Source organism: Aythya marila (genome assembly GCF_965140915.1).
Source record: "Aythya marila genome assembly, chromosome: 3".
NCBI lineage: Eukaryota > Metazoa > Chordata > Aves > Anseriformes > Anatidae > Aythya > Aythya marila.
Genome location: NC_139044.1, coordinates 81,233,520 through 81,251,402, shown reverse-complemented (window position 1 = coordinate 81,251,402; position 17,883 = coordinate 81,233,520). Strand labels below are relative to the sequence as shown.

The 17,883-nt window shown below is 36.9% G+C and overlaps 1 protein-coding gene across 7 annotated transcripts in view; it reads left to right on the top strand.

Moving 5' to 3' along the window:
• EPB41L2 (erythrocyte membrane protein band 4.1 like 2) overlaps positions 1 to 17,883 on the top strand; it is a 107,891-nt gene that overhangs the window by 7,792 nt on the left and 82,216 nt on the right. For 6 of the 7 annotated variants that reach the window (XM_082756126.1, XM_082756125.1, XM_082756124.1 and 3 more), the window contains exon 3: positions 9,525 to 9,598. The exons of the other annotated variant lie outside the window; for it this stretch is intronic. The gene's annotated coding sequence lies outside the window, so the exon portion shown is untranslated. The remainder of the gene's footprint in view (positions 1 to 9,524; positions 9,599 to 17,883) is intronic. 7 annotated transcript variants of the gene reach the window in all.

Below are 17,883 nucleotides of genomic sequence, written 5' to 3'. Positions count from 1 at the left end.
CAAATTACTTGCATTTCAGAGTGAACAGGCACCTAACAAAAGTAATTTGGTTAAGGGATTGTATATTATTGCATATTTCATGGTTTGTTATTAGAAGAGATGCTTGTATTCAAGAACTTACAGGTAGTCTGGTTGGTGTGAAGTTAGTGTTGATTTAAAAACTTTTTATAGAAGATAAATAGGAGGCTTTATACAGACTTTTTTAATACTTTGCATGCTCATGTTGGAGGTCAATTCCTTGCTCTGACTGTATTCTTTCAATATTAGACTGTGCTTTTGATGAGGTATCACTTGAAAGCTGGAGTTGCAGTATTTTGAGGAATGATAAAAGTTGGAGCAGGGCTCAAGTATTCGTGTGTCACTGCACAGTATATGAAGAAGTTATTCCAATTTTTATAATAGGCAAAATGCTTTGTTTTAACCATCACAAGATGGTTTAAGGCAGTACTGAGAAACATATTGATGTCCTCATGTGTTGTTTTATTGTTTCTAACTTTACTAAATACATAAATATTTATATTTACATTAAGGATTCATTGTGTTCTTCAATGTGCATTTTGCTTGTTTTTTAATGGCCTCTGCAGTGTTTATTCTTGGAAGTTCTCTATTTCAATATGAATTCACTTTGAATTAGTTTGCCTCTTTCAGAGAACTTACTAGTAGAAAATGTATTTTCCTCTAAATTTTAGTGTCCCTGGATTATTTTAATAGGTAATTAGTTGAGCTGTAACTTAGAGCAGTAGGCACCTAGATTTTATTTAGAGGAACATACTGCTTTATCTGCCTTTTGAACTAAACTTTGTGTTAGGTAGTACTTTATTGCCCATGTTTTCTGCAGCTTGTTGAATCTTGTTTGTTCTTACCTCACCTTCGTTTCCAGTATAAACTGCAATAAAGAATATCCCTTTTACTTGGGGAAACAAAGTTTTTCTCTTTCTTGGGTATGGAGTTCTTTATTATTATTATTATTGAGAAGACAGCTTCTGTTAACTAGTTTCAGGTTCTTCCTCAATAATGTTTGATCCAGTTACCTCACAGTCTATATCTGCTGAGCATCTGTTGGAATCAGGTGCAGCACTGTGTTGTGATGGCATTAGCCCGCTGTCAGATGTGATACTTCCAGGAATTAAAGTGCCACCTTGATTTGAGGGAGAGGGCTTCTATATACTGAAGCATTGTTAGGATGTTCCATGATAGATATGACTCATTGTCTAGTAGTGTTACACAGATACGAAAATGTCTGATTTTGTGCATTTGTGTTTTTGCCAAATGTATTCAGTTATGGGGGGATACTCTGGCAACTCAAGAATGTCACTGGTACTTGAGTAATTGTGTGGAAATTCTCTTATCAAGTTTCTTGGTGTTGTAAAGATTTGAGTAACTTTCCCACATGAGCAATGCTTGGTTTCTCTACAAAGTTGGAAAGTTCTGCAGTATATGTTCTTTTGTGAAAGGTAGGAGAAACAGAATTATGAAATAATTTTACCTGTCAATGCAAAGCTTCTTAAGTACTAAATATTCTTATTAGAAAAGCAACATGCTGCTCTAATGGAAATCTTACCTATCATCTTTTTAGTTGCTTGTTTCGTAATGTTTTTAGAGTATTAGCAGTTACCTAATTTATGTAAAATCAACCATGTTTTACCATGGATTTTTAAGGCTTAGTTATAATTGTTTCTACTTTTCAGTAGTGTAAAGTAGAATCGTGGTTTATTTTTTTAAAGCATATTTTTGCTGAGCTTTATCAGTCTGAGATGATACATGAACTGTGATGGTACAGAGGGGAAAAGTGTGCTCCTATGTAGGGGTGAATTGGAGATGGAGATACTTGAGACATTCCTGACTACGATTTGTTATTCCTTTGTCTGCTGTGTTAAGCTTAAAGAATAGCATGCCTCTTGTGAAACTTTGTTCATATCTGTCTTGCATGTGCAAATATTTGAACAGCAAGTTTGGCTACTAACAGATGTAATTTTTTTTCCTCAATACTAAATTTGAGCTTTTTACAGTAGTGATATCTGTGTCCATAGGTAGGTATGGTAGTTTTGAACTGTTTGTCTTACCATGGGCCCTTGAAAATAAGAGGGAGAGATCTTTAAAGTAGGAGGATGAGTATCTGTAGTCTGTATGGAGGTTAAGCCAGAAGGCATAAAGCAGCTGATTTTTTTTATTTACAGCAGTAGATGTACTCCTTTGAGCTGGATTTCTTTTCTCACCCCTCCATTTCAATTTATCCTTAAAAGGTGTATTTCCTTGTTTTCTCTCCCCTTCATTCTTTCAGTGCAAGGCCTTCATAATGTTCTTCTTCCCACTTCACTGCCATTTGTGTTCTCCCCTTGAATTAGCTCTGAAGTAACACTACTGTTGTTTGCAAAGGCCTGAGCTACTGGAGAATTGAAAACAGCTTTTTCTCTGCTAGTCCTAGCTAAAGAAACATTTGCAATGAATTGAGAGTGGTCTGATGTAAAGGTGGGCGTAACTTTGTCTCTGCTGAGAGCAGTAAAAAGTTACCTGACCCACAGCTGGGATTTTTAAGTGCTACACTATTCAAGTATGAAAGGCTTCTTGTTTCTTTATTTGAAGGTGAATGCACTTAGGTCTCTAGCTGGACTTGTAACAGCCAGCTCAGAATTATTTGTTTAAGAATGGACAACATAACTATTGCTGCAAATGAGATGATCTAAAATAGGCCTTATATAATCAGGATTACAATTTAAAGGCTCTTCTTTTGTAATATCAAATTAAGCTGAATGTGCTCCAACCTAGTGCTTCTCACCTTTTGTTTTGAAAAGAATTATTCCTTTTATTGTGCTAGAGGAAAGGGAGATGTGTTATCATTTGAGGTATGTCCTCCTTTCCATTTAATGACCTATCTCTGTGTTTGAAAAGTACTGCCATAGGCTATGCTTCTTTCTCAAGAGTAAGCAGTTGTTCACATGACAAAACTGCCTTTGATGCTGATACCCCGAAGGGCTGGTAATTCTGCAAAGGGCTAAAATACTCTGATAGAGGTTTCTCAGATATTCGGTGCTTTTCAACCAAAAGAGCATGTGTACTATATTCAGTTCTCAAGATTTGGTTGTAGTTACTTGTTTCAACCTATTGCATGCTTTGTTTTCTATAACTCTTCAAAACACTCCTACAGATTCTAGTGTGCAAGTTTGCTCTTTCTGTTTGGTTCCTCAAAATGTGTCTTCAAATTCTCAGCTTGCTGCTGCATAGGGAGAGGTGATAGTAAGAAGTAATTAACGCATGTGTGGAGCATACTCAAATACAAGCTCCCCAGCTTTGACTTCCACTAGCTTTCCATTTCTGATTCTCAAATTAAAGAAGGCGTAACTTCTGGGGTAGAAGATAGGAATAGGAGGAATCTAAAGTTGCATGATGCCTCCCTCCCCTGTTCTCTAGTCACTTATGTCTTCTGTTCTGCAGTCTTTACTTAGTTGTACTTATTCCACTTCTAGCATAAAAGCTGGAAGTCTGTCTGTCTTTAGATAGTAGTCTTTGTGGCTGTTTGCTTAGCGTCATAGCGCAAATAGTGATATTCAAAGGTATGACTAGCAGCTACTTTTTGAATAGCATAACTCAGAAAAAGTTGGAAGTCAAAGGGACTTACAGTCTGATGTACTGCAATGACTGCATTATTGTGGTTTTCTGCTCACAAGACAGTTGAGTCAGCAAGCAATGTATGATCTGATGATGCTTTTTTTCCTGTAGATAGTTTTATTTCCTCTTCTTATGTAGGGTATTTTGACTGTTAAACATTTAACTCTGTCTATAAAGCTAAGACATCCTGATGTCTTTGCTGACTGTTGCTGCTGACTTAAAGAATGTGTAAGAAATGCAGGAATATTAACTAAAACTAATTTCTTCCTCTTCTTATCATATGTTTCAGCTGTTTGACTTCTCAGTTCAAGAAAGTTCGTTCATCAAATGGTTTAGTGACTTACTGAAATCCCTACCAGCAATTCACATGAGGATGTTGAAATACAGTAGTTGGCAGACAGGTAGAAAGTAGCCTTTTGGGGAGGGTAGTGAAAATTGATTCTTTCTTCCTCCCCCCTCAAATGCTAAGATGAAAGCATTAAGAGATTTCTGAAGGTGTTTTATTTTGTGATATGTTTTATGTTTTTGTGATATATTTTGAAGTGGTTTTATGACTATATCTGTTTTGTTTTTTTCTGTAGCTTACATGAGCGTTAGGAGAGTAGGGTGTCATTAAATATGAGGTATCTCCTGACCTTTCAGAAAAGGTTGAGATGCCATTATGAGAGTCCTAAATCAGATCTGCTGAGTTCTTGTAATAAGATGCCAAAGACGCTTTCCTTTTTTTCTCTTTCCCTTAGAAAGTCAAGAGAACTGTAACTTGATTTACTCTTTTGTTTCTTCTCCCTTTAAATCAAGAAAATGAATTCAGTAATGTGTTCTATACAGGCTGCAAATGAACTCCTCTGAAGTGTTTTATGATAGAAACAGCTCTAACATAGCCTACTGAACTTTGTATGTTCAAGAGAAAGATAGGTGAAAGTTGGTATAGTCAGTCAGTCTTCTAAGTGAGACCGAAGTGCTTTGGACACAGGCAGAGGTGTATGTTCACATGTAGACAAAACTATTATTGCAGCTTTAAAATGGCTCATTTGTTCTCAGATTAGATGCAGATGGGGTACCCAGCTGTGAGTAAAGGTCACCTTTTGATTCAGGACATGATATTTTCTTGTTTCCATGCACAGTGGTTATGATCTCTGCTTCCTGTCTAACATGTCGCCATGCCCAATAAAGTAAACTGCAACAAATTCTGTTGCCCTTGTGATAGTGTGAGGATGGGAAATGATGCCATGGGTTATTTGTAACCTGATGAATTGCTGCTGCTAAAATACCAGAAGGACTGTCTGAAGTTGTCTTCTCAGGTTTGTCAGCTGCAATGTTTGAGGTACATTGATAATCAGTGTGAACTAAGTCAGTTGGAGTACTTGAAAAAAACATCACAAATACTTGACCAAAATGATCAAACTGTCAATTTGGGGAACAGTTGTTTTTTATATATCTTCCTGTAGTACCAGTTCAAATGCCTGCAGCAGTCAGAGCTTCACAGCCCTTTGTTTTTGCTTCTATGGTCAGCTGTCTGTATATTTCTGAGTTCAGAAGATTTGGGGTTAAAGGCATGAATCAGTTTGTATCTTGAGTGTAACAGTGGCAGGGAGACAAGAAAACCAGAAGGCAAAACTTGCGAGTCGTTCAAGCTGAATAAACTGGGTTAGAGACCCTATCTGTTTAATATCTAATGTCAAAGTTGGCTTATGTTGCTAGATTTGTTTCTGCTAACTTCTTTTCAGCAACTTTCTAATAAATTTAGTTGTGTGAAAAACAATCTGATGATGGTTGGTATCATGGTCTTAATTTGATTAGATTCTTAACTTATTTGAAGTAGGGATTCTTAATTTTTTTTTGTTTCTGAACTTCACATATTCTTTCTGCTTCCCTTGGAGAACAGATCAGTTATTTTATTTGTGCCAGGAAATTATAGAATCATTGAAGCTGGAAGAGACCTATGGAGATCATCCTGTCCAATCCCCCTGTTCAAGGTATCAAAGTAGGGTCATGGAAACTTGTCCAGTCAGATTTCAAATGTTTCTGAGGATAGAAACTGCACAGTTTCTCTAGACAACCTATTCCCAGTGCTTGACCCTTAGAATTTTAAACAAAAAAAAAAGGGGGAGGGATTCATCTCCTCCCCTATTTAAGTAGAATCTTAGAATCTTGAATTTTGATTTGTGTCCACTATTGCTATTTCACTAGGTACCACTGATCCTGACTGTTTTCTTGGCTACCCCCATCAGGTGTTAATACACTGTGGTAAGGTTCCCAGCCTTTGAACATTCTCATTCCCAGGCTAAACAATTGCACCTTTCTTGACCTCTCCTCGTATGCCAGATGCTGCAGGCCTTTAAGTATCTTTGCTGGACATGCTTCAGTAAATCCATGTCTCCTCTGTACAGAGGACCCTAAAACTGGATGAACCTGTGAACCGTGCACGATGCCAGAATTCAATATACAGTGAATTCATTGGTGTATGTTAGAATGAGAGAGGGTCCTACAACTTTGTTTAATGCTCTGCCATGTGTGGTCTGTGTATATTTTGCCAGTGATTACTTTGGCACTCCTCCTAAGAATATAGAGTACATATTTGGTTCTAAAGTCCAGCTTCCAGGCTTGTATAAGGTATTTCAGATGGTAGCAATAGGGTAAGGGAGGATTAGTCAAAAGAGTCAATAAGGAAAATGGGTTTTGCCCTAAGTGTGTGTGTGTACGTATGTGTATGTTTGTACATACGTATAAAATTTATCTAGCATGTGATTTCTAAGTCCGTAGTTAAAAGTAAAAAGTTATGTGATTTAGTTTCTAAAACGAAGGTAAGAGATTTTGTCTATTTTGTTTCACTTTGATCACTATTTGTACAGATACGTCCTGAGGAGATGTCAGGTGGAGCTTAAGCTCTGTTTGTAAAGTACAGTTACTAGACTAGGCAGTTATGGACTGGAAGACAGAAGTTAATGTTTCCAGTTTCAGCTGGAATTTCTGAAGTACTTCAGCAGGTTTTGTTTTTTTTTGTTTGTTTGTTTGTTTTTTTTTTTTTTTTACTTTCGATGAAATTGTTTGTGTTTTTTCTTTTGCTTCAAGAATGGTTAATACTTTTGCTAAAACTGACTACTTGTGAGCTGTGTTTTGCTGTCAGGCAGAATCTCACTGCTGTGCAAACTCTACATTGTTGACTTTTGTTCCAAAAAGCATGTCAACTGTTTTGCTATATCCTTTTGTAAGCTTTTAAGTTCACTCAGCTGAATATATCTTATTTAGCAACTGAAATCTGTGACAGCTTGTAATGACTAAAAGGTCTTATTTCCTCTTTTTTTCCTTTTCAAATAGGAAAAGATGTTAAGTAGCAGAAGGATGTTAGGGAAAACACAGTCATGATCATTACCTTAGTAACACTTAAGCTGAGCATATTTCAGTATGTGGACAACTGTTTGAGTACCATGACTCCAGTACAAAACCCATAGTCCTTCACCGGTATTCCTTTACTGTTTCAGACCAGGAGAGAGCCTAGTAGTAGACCACAAAGTAGAGGGGGCCAGGCAGCAACTGGGGCCACATCCACCAAACAAACTTAACAGTCAAGTGTGTTTCCAAGTGTTTCATGAATACTGGGAGACAGACTCTTTATGTTTCAAAGCCTATCCTGGTGGTCATCATCCAAATTGGTAAGAAAATATGAAATATGATTGATCAAGTGAAGCTGAGTACTCCATGCAGAGAACTAACGGTACTTCTAAGTGTGGAAGCTGTGCTGTTTTTTTTTCTCTGACTTTAAGCATGTGGGAAAGAAGATAGCTCCTAAGCAAAGGGAAAAGGAAATTGTCTCATATTTATTAAATCCTTTTCCTATCAGGAAGTTTGCATCAGGATTATATGTTTGGCAAGCTAGAGTACATATTTTGGCACATACTTTTCTCTTTGTAACTTTAACAGCCTGCCAACATTGCAGGCAACACTAGCAGCGGTCTGTGTCCCAGACAGTTTTGATTATAAATCCCAGTGCCTGCAGCAGGGGAGAAAGCTCCATGGGGATGGGTATTATTTGGTCTCTTTGGCTTCTTTTCCCTTTCTAGTGCAATGGGGAAAGAGGGTTGCAAATAGCTGGAGAAGGCAAAAAGATGATTACAGTGGCAATCATGTGCTCTGCATCCTAGTTGAATATCCGGTGAATATTTACCTAAATTTGAGAAAATTCCAAGCTAGTTGTGATGGAACCAATGATCTACAATCAAATTGGAGCTGAAAAATACTCTACAAGCCATTGTTTGAGTGCACATGGCGCACCCAAGCATTCCAGAAGCTTTGTACACAGTCTTTCCTTGCTTATCAAATGCAAGCTTGATCCTTATTCTCTAGTTTTTAAGCATATGGTTAATCTTTTTCTAAGGTTTCTATGGGGCCAAATGTAGTGTCACGAATTTTAGTCCTCAGTGACCGGGTGCCTAGTGATAACTGCCACTTGACATCACATTTGACAAGAACAGGGATGAAAATGCAGTCAAGTATAGCTATGTTTTCTGTTATGACTGTGTGATAGTGATGAGCATGCTATTAAAATAGCTTAGGTATTTTAAAGGAAGTAAAACTTCTGAAGTGTGAAGAAAAGCAAATGAAGAGAGTAGCTACACCTGCTTAGGAAAGCTTCTGATGGAAAGACTGGATGTCTTCGGGGAGCTGAATTCCTCCTTTATGCACAATTTTTTAGAAACTCCAAAATATAAATACATTTAATAAGGCTTTAGCTATGTGGATAATTGGTATAAAGACAGCTTATTTTATATAAACTCATATATTTGGGTAGCTAAAGTGTTATATAAGATACTCAAACTGTAGAAGTAAGCTTGTTCTTCTAAATCATTGGACTAGAATACTGAAGTTTTACAAGAATATTCCATTTACAGAACTGTATTTTATGATAAAATTCATCTGAAATTTTACAACAGTTTTCTATTTACACATACATTTTTATCATTCTGTGGAATGAAGTGTGTGAGGTCACAGAATTGCATATATCTTTACAACTTCTGGTTTTAAACACTTTTTTTAAAACTTGCTTTAAAATGTCTGATTACATCTTTAGTATTAAAGGGAACATATATTTTAGGTTGGTTGTTTGGAGTAGTGGAGACAAATGTGTAAGGAACACTTTGAATAGCTCCTTTGACTGGATTTTATGGAGCAGTTGCATGTATTCTGTTTTCGATTAAAATGTGGTGTGTTTTTAAGGCAGATTTTTTATTTAAAGACAGTAATTTTCCTCAAATAATGAGGGGGTATTTAGGATGAACAGTATCTTGAAGTGAAATGAAAACTTGTCTACTGATGTCCTTCTTAATTTTATATCAGGTATATATTGTGCTATATCTTTTTTTCTGGCATGTAAATTCCAGTTTTCATATCTGTGTGAAGTGCCTGACAATAACAAATTGTTGGTGCTCTTAGTTCAATTTTATCGCACCTGTCAGTCTGCATTTTGATCCAAAATGTTGCTTTAAGTTTGTAATAAAGAAAACCGTAGCTGCAAGGAGGAAAAACTCTGATTACTGTGCACATAGAAGCTACTTTCCATCATGCAAAAGAATTGGATTAACAGAACAATGTGTTTGTTTTTCTTTGGAGGGAGCACTGAAGTGCTGCCAATAGGACTCTTGAAATAACTGCATAGTCTTCCCTAGACTCAATTATATCTACTAAATGCAAAGTGTTTTATATCTTATAAGAGTAGAGGGATTGAATAGTTCATTGTGAAGATGAAGTCTTTTTTTTTCTTTTCATCTGTTGTGAAGTCTGAAAATTGACTTTGTAACATTGCTATGTTTTTGCTGCTCTCTGAAGATATTCATAAGCCTAGAGTTTCTTTGTATAGAGAGATGAGAAGTGGATTACCAAACCCAGTACGACAGCTTGTAAAACTTGTTCTTTACCTCTAGGTATCTCCCTTGAGTCAAGAATCCTGCATCTTATTCCTGAGGACTTGGTATTTCACAAGAGATTGTAGTTATAGGTAAGACAAAAAATACACTACTATGATATAGTTAAGACAAGTAGTACAGTTAATTCTGATAAATTGATATTAATTAGCAGAAAAGGGCTTTTTCTTAATGCTGTAAATGCAACAGAGGCTAAATCTGCAAAAACAACTAAAAGGCTTGGTTGCTTGTTACAATTCTTTTGGCATCAGTTCTCACTTAAGCTTCTGTAGCTATACACACCTTCCCTGTCTTTCCCTTCCCTTCTACTACAAAAGAGACTGCGGCATTATTGTTCTCCACATGTCCTAAGACAGATGTTGCCCCTTCTCGATTTTAGTTAGTAGTTTAGGTGTCTTTTCCCTAAACCTGATATGTGAAATATTATATTTTAGGCATCAGCTAGGGAGACCCTTTTTAATATAAAATAGTAATGAATGTAGACAGCCTTACTAGATAGCAACCTAACACCATTCCTCATTTAATTCAAACCATATTTGTTAAATTTTAACTTGGTTAAGAATGGGTGCAGTAATGTGCACTGCAATGAAAAGATGAATGAAAGCATTTTCTTGTAGTTTTTCCCCTAGAGGTGGTGCTAATGCTGAATTGGTTGGATATCATAGTTTGAAAGGTAGTCCCATCCTATCTACTAGTGCTATTTACACCTGCTTGGTAGTCCTGAATTAAAGTAACAATGTGTTGCTTTAACAAGGCACAAAAATAAGTTTTTGCAATTACAATTGAAAATACTTTGCCTATGACATAATTGTCATACTTAACCTTGAAAGCATTTGCTTTTTGTCTTTATGCATTTGAAGACCATTGAAACAGGTACTTTGCTTTTACTGTTGAATTTATAAAGTATATGCAGACATGTTTTTTTCCCCTTCGTATAGTTAATCAGTAAATCATACTGTTAGGGCTGTTTAAATGAGTGGTAATAAGCTTTTGTAGTCATGCAACTTTGTTTCTTTTGCAAGTACATGATAAAGTTAGGTAGCCAATATGATAAAGTTAGGTAGCCAGTCTGTGTCCAATAATTATTTTCAAGTTATACCTTTAAATATATGTATTTCTTTACCTTTGTAAGAAGGATGAAGTCTTTCATTTCCACAAACTAAAAGTGATATGGTGATCCTTGAAAACTAAACGTTCATTATATTAATGCTTAAGAAAAAAATCACATGGATTTTCATGGGGGGATGATAGTGTTTCAGGCTTTCAGTGTTTTCTCCTACTCTGTTGTGTAACTGAGGATTTTTTTTACAATTATTTTTAAGCTGTAAACAAAAACAAAATGTCAGACTAAGTAGATGTTTTTTCTTTTTAAACTCATGGCCATAAACCGTTCTCCTTAGTTTCCATTGAATATCTGGATATGTCTTTCCAATGATCTTGAGTAGGGTTACAGCAAGGCTAGAAATAAACCAGACTTCTGAATGTGACAGCTGCTGGCTTGTAGAATTTATTAGTATTTAATTTTTACTGGTGTACAGTGTTGTTAGTTGAAGTACCTGTGCTCTTAATTAGGAAAGTGGGAAAAAAGTCCTGTTTTGTCCTCAAACCTGGTATTCATATCTTCTGAATTATCTGGGTTTCTAGACACCAGTGTTTAACTGGGAGTACTCTTGTTCTTGTTTCCCTCCCTTTTGTGATAATAAACTGTTACGATCTTCTACTTGAAGGGAAAATCCACATTCTCGTTCACTTTCATTTGTACAGTGGTCTTGCTGGCTGTAAAAACATCACTTTACAAGGTGGCATACAGTTGTCTTTTACATTCCTTTTACTGATCTCAAATGAAAAAAATGGCAATACTGCATACTGACCTCTGGATTTTGTGGCATGATAGCTGACCATAGCAGTAAGTGGGGAGGGTACTCTTATTTTTTTTGTTGAAAGAAGAAGATATCAGATTTAATGGGTAACACTTCCTAGAACATGAATATGCCAATTAAGAGTGAAATGTTAGAATATAAAATGCCGTCAACACCTTAAAATCACCATAAATAGCAAGTCAAATGAATAGCCTTTGAATTTTAGTCAACATATGAAGTCTTTTCTTCCTACAGGTGCTAAGTCACCTCTGTCCTTAGTTTGGAGTTTGGTTTCGATCAGTTTAGTTTACCCTATGTAAGGGTAATGTAAGCTGTCATACACTGAATCTTCATGTTAATCCACAACCAAGATAGGCTTTATTACTAGAAAACGACATTAGTCATCTAGATAGCATGCAAATATTTTAGTCTTTAGTCCAGAATATCTAGTGCACCTGTTATTTACCTGAGGAAACACAGATGACAATCTAAAGAAGCTGGTAGCCTGTTAGGAACAGATCTGTAGCACACTTGAAAGTTGTTCTTTTATTTCTTTAATAGTCAGTCGTTCATAAGAGTGTAGATTTCTACAACAGGTTGCTGTTAAGATAGTTTATAAATCCTGTGTAGCTTCTTTGGCTGGGAGAAACTAGTGCTTGTGAATACTGTGAATGGTAATAGGGAGAGTTTATTTTTCTGTCTTCCTTATGATTATCAATAACTCAGGTGCTTTAAAAGTATGTGCATGAAGGTAATGTTTTGTGTAAATTGTGAAGCTACTAATGACTGACAGATTATGGAGAATAGCTTTTAAACACTTAAGAATGAGCCTCTGGCTGAGGAGACTGTCAATTTACAGAACTGCTGATACCAAGAGCAATACTGAAGATGTCAAAAGTGCAGATGTTATACAATAACTTTTAAAATACATGTAGCCTGAGTCTGTGTAGAATACAGGTAGCTGATGGCAGCCATTCAGTCAAGTGAAGCATAGCTCTAAACAGACAGCTGTAAAGGGATGAAGAATTTACAGGGCAGGTTTGTATAGTAATCCCAAACCAAACACAGAGGAATGCCTCCTGAGGCAATTCAGGAGGTTCCAGTGAGATACTTCACATTGAATTTAGCTGTAACTGGAAACAAACTTTTTTTTTTCAGTAGTAGTAGTGTACTGACTTTTTTTCCCTTTTCTCCCCTCTCTCAGTGAAAAGTAAAGTTTACCTTAAATGCCTAAAGTAAACTCATCTGAGAGCTGATAAGAATGACTATACCGAAGTTTGTCAGACAGCTGCTCATTCTTTTTACCTTATGTTAAAACTGTGGGCAAAGTAAAATAACTTTAATTTTTTTTTTTTGAAAAGTGAAAGTATAGACCAAGGCTGCCTTTGTTATATGCTTTTCTTGAGCATCTTTATCTTGGCATTTAATTTGTACGTTGGAGGACCCGTAAGGTCAGTGAAGTCACAGCCTAGAACAGGAGCAGATTCCCTGGGTGGAGGTTCTGGCCCTGATGTGCTTTGGCATGAGGGCTGCTTAAATGGCCCAGGGTGGTGCTGCGACTGAGCGAGGCTTGTACCCCACTCTGCCTGCGCATCTTGCCCCATCCTGTACTTGTATTTATTATGGTAGCAGTGGGTTAAGCAGTGGCATATCTTTGCAATAGCTCTGAATTGCGAGAGGCAGAGGCAAGCTAGAAAAACTTGGTTCTTGCGGTATCCTCATCTGTTTCTGGTTGAGACTGGGCAGGTTTATGGTAGGCTGATACAGGTTGGAAAATGGAGCACAGAGGAACCAGGAGCACACTATGAAGGCAGCAGGACAAGAGTCACTGTGCAGTGAGGCTCTTGAGGTCACTGGGACTTCTGAACTAAGGGAGAAAGGACGGAACCGAGAGCTGTTGCTGTGGTACAAATGAATGGGACTGGAAAAAGTTACATCTTGTCAGTACTGCCGAGTCCCTAAATTGCTCTCTGTCCTTTGCTGCGTATCTCTGTGTGCTGTTCTGTCCTTGAACTTGAAAATGAATTGAATCACTAATGGTCTTACTAAGTCACATGACTGGTGCCTCTTAATAGACAAATCGTGAAAATCTAAGTATCAGCTGCATTTGAAAGTGTCTTTGTGATTTGCTTTTGAAAAATATGTTTATAGTAATGATATCGTGCATCTCTTCAGAGAAGCTCACTTTTCTTTAAATAAGCCTCCTTTTAATTCTTTGGTATATCAAAATCCTAGAAATAAGAGAAAAAGTTGGAGGAATATTGAAAGCTTTGTTTCAATAGTGTGTACAAAACGTACTGCTAAGGTAATTTGAGAAATGTGGTGCTTGATCTGTGATACTGCTCTAGCTTGCTGTTGGAATCGGATGAACTAACCAGACCAGTAAATCCACTGTGCAGAAAACAGTATTCTGGAAAATCCTCCTTCAACAAATACTTTATAAATCAAATATGTTAAATAGCATGGAACTCTTTGAAAAATCTGTGGAAGCAAAATAACTCATTTAATGAAGCAAAATAACTTGTTTAATACCAGAATGAAGATGGATGTATCTCAATAACAGGAAAACCTTTTACTACTAAAAATTCCACTCATCAAATTTGCAGTTTTCCTAGTATTGCTTGAGGCCCTAAATGTTCATCTTTAAAAACAGTTTTCTACTTGTTCTATAGTTCAACCATTTGAAGAGAACTTATTAGTATTTTTTGTGCATGATGTATTACTAGGACGTAAACCTTGAGGTGGCCCTGACAATACAGTCAAAAGTGATCAAATGCATCCCGTTTCATGCATGTGGTGCCATAAAAAAATTCTCACTTTTAGCCATACCGCATATCTCAAACTTTAATTATATACTGACAGTATATTAAAAAGGCAGACTCAGGTTAGGGATATTGCAGATTTGGTCTCTGTGAAGTAAGGTGCTGCGTGATCCAAGGTAGAATACCATTTCCTTGAGTAATTTACTTCCGTGGAATAACTTTTTCACTGCCTTGTGGAGTCCAATGCAAATGTTTGCATTGCACTGGTCAATTAGAATTTTGAAAAGTAGAATAGGAGACTCTCATTTGTGAAGACGAAGTTGTAGTCAAATTATTTTCTTTCCTTTACTGTCAGTATTCCTTCAGTTATTTTGAAAATTTCAGAACTATGCGGTATGTTAAATAGAACAGACCCATTTCAGTGTCCAACAGGTAAAACCAGAATTGTTTATAGTTGTCTAGGACCACCTTAAAGTAGCACTGCTGTTGAAGCAGCAGTACACTTCTGTGCCCTTTGAGTTCACACCAAAACCTCTGTATGGCTGAGAATCTAGGAGTTGCACATCCCTTCTCAGAGGGAGAGGGAGGCTTCAGCAGTGCCAAATGGGTGGGAGAGTGCTGAGCGCAGTGGATCCTCATGGACCCACTCCACTACTGCTGAGTATCAGGGTGATGCTGTGATGCCCTGTGACTAGCTGGGATTCAGATGGCTGTGTGTGACCCTCTGATAGCGTGGTAAATGATACATTCAGAAAGATTCAGATACATTCAAATTCATTGGCTCCCAGAAGATGCATTGCTGTGACCATGTTGCTGCTCAAGCAGTACAGTGGAGTTAGACTTCTGTTCTTATAAGAATGTTTCTCTGTAGGCTTGAGTGCAAGACATTTCTGAAGAACAACGTTAAAATTAGGATTTAATTCTGTAACCTGAGAAATCTGTAGAAGTCAAAACTGCCAGTTTGTGGTAATTTATAGATAATATATATTTAACATCTGCATAAGGGGTATATAGTGAGGTATAAAGACTCATTGCTGGTATTTCTTTCCAACATAAAACCACTTCTAGATCAGGGATCTTTTGCAAGGGTGCAAAACAAAGGATTATTTTTATTAGAGGCTCTGTTTTTGTAGATAAATCTGATAGCTTAGTTTTGTGGATTATTGCTGCTTGATTTTATTTGTCTGGCTTTTTTTTGCATTGCTTTGTTCTGTTCAGAACTTCCATCTATTAGTCTACAAGTGGCAGAACTGCTCTTTCAGTTCATGAGTCTCAAATGTTTCTGAATTAGAGGCTCTAGCCATAGCAAAGGCTTAGTGTATTTGCTAGTGTTGGGTTATTGAGGCACTAGTGTGTCTGACCTAATTGGATAGTAAATTCCAGCTTTTGTTCTCAGCCTTTTCTGAGTTCTCAGCAGACTTTAAAATTGAATACTGCTTGAAAAATTACTTCTCATTGTTGAACTTTCCAAAGGAGTCAGTAGTAACCTTTGAAGCCTGAAAAGGTTTCCTGTAATGTATCGGCTTGAGTTCAAGTGACTTCATATAGTGGTGTAACTGCTCTATTGCATTAAAATTTTGACACCTAAAGATTGGACATTATGGTGATTTGTAGTTATACCCATCTTTTTGCTTTGTCAGTCTTTTTCACTTGGAAAAAAAAGAAGTATGTAATTTTCAGTTAATGGGAAAAAGTCATATTTCATGATACTGAACATGTCTAGAGGATGAATTAAACGTAAAATGGGAGAATTGGCATGATGCTATTGATACCAGTTTTTATGCATATATACTTCGTTAGACATGTCAGGTACACTGAATTTATTGTGGAAGCCACTGATTAACTTTCATTGTGAAAATTGTTACATTCAAAGCAGGTTTTCTTCACGTAGCCACAACTCTACTCCAAGACAACAGCTGCCCTGTATGTTAGGCCTACTAATTAACTGGATTGTGTTGTATTAAGCCTCCTCTTGGAGTATTAATTATACTCTAACTCATATTTTCACCTTATTGGACTAAAGATTTGTCCGGGAATATTTTCTGGCCACATTCTGTGCATTGTGAGAATTGCATTGCTGTTTTTGTCCAGTAAATTGTAGAATAAAGCTTAATACAAACCAGAGAGCATTCCAAATTGTTAGCATCTGCAATTTTTCTCCACAGAAATATGTGGGGCTTTGGCAGAATGTGCAGTGAAATTTGCCATGTCTCTGTTGTGCTGTACCCTATAGCATCAAAGCGCTGCCAGGAGGATGGATGGGTTTGTTCTGTAGCTTGCCAAGGATCCTCAGTGGCTGAGTGCTCTTCACTTAGATTTTTTTGAACTTAGTGGCAGACCACTTCTAGATTTAGCTGCATGTCCTGACTGAAAATGTTAATGCTGGAAGTTAGAGCTTTTTTATCCTTTTTTTTTTTTTTTTTAACTGCAAGGAGTAATGTATTGTACAGGTGTTTTGCATGCACAAAAAGAGGCAGGATTCAACGATTTACTGTATGTGAAGTATTACTTTTCTTCAGCAATTATCAGATGAAAATTCCTACAGAGTTCAAGGATTTATGATAATCTGAACGACTTCCCGTCTAATCTTTGCTAAAATAGGAATTTTTATGAAATCTCATGTAGGAGGGTATTTCCTGTGTAACCATGGGCTGGATGAGACAGCACTATAGTATACATACGTGTGTGTGCAAACACACGTTTTAATTAAAAAGTGCGTGCACGTTTCTGTTGTGTATGTATCTTACAGAAATCTTCAGTCTGTTGGCATCTACTCATACATGAAGTTGATTTTTGGATTAGCAAAGTCTGGTTCGCTTAGTACTATGTCATAGCCACTATTGATACTGCTCGCATGATTTCCTTAACTTGATTGTGTAGGTAGGGCTTGTTAAGTGCACGCACGTGTATCTGTCTGGCTTGCTCTTTGTCACCTTCTGACAGTTACATAGCCTTACAGCTCCAAGCCTTACTGTAGCTTCTGCTTTTCCAAACAACTCCTACATTTCCAATGACAGCTATGCTTTTGGTGTCTCAGAATGAATAGCTGTGCTGCTTGGATCGGATAACCTGTGTCCTGTGAGTTACTATGGAGATACCAAGATGACATTTTCTTCCATGAGCACATGATTTGAAGGACATAGTAACAATAATTGTAACTGTAATTTGATGTTAAAACTTGAAGTTGTAATTAGCCTACTGTCTGTGTAAGCATGTGTTGAACAGTAGGACTGTGGCTTAAAGGCCTTCCTTTATTTCTACTGTGAGAATGACATGAAAGACTGAGAGACTTCTAGATTCAGCCTGTGGATGATGGGAGTAAAGCAACTTGCTTGTGAACAAACTTTCCAGCAGCTCTGTAATGGATCTCTCGTGGCTGATGCATGTGACTGTTGCTCATAAATTGACCATGCCTGAGTGCACTGATGATAAAATAAATGAGTGGATTATTTTTTCACAATAGCCTATTATGACTGACAGTGATTAAATTATGAAAGATTGCAGAACACATTCTTTGAGTGGCTACAAATAAAGTTGTCTGTTCAAAGCAGCAGAGAAAGTACATTGTGTTTTTGTGTTCCTATTCTGAAAGTAAAACGATGCATGCAGGAGATGCTGAGCAGTAGTGACAGCAGTGGAAGTTGACAGAGGGCTGGTTTCAGTTTTGGTGAGAGTAAGGATGTTTAAATTGTTACCTCTTGGAGTTTGAATAAGTTCCTGGGTCATCAAGTATTTAAG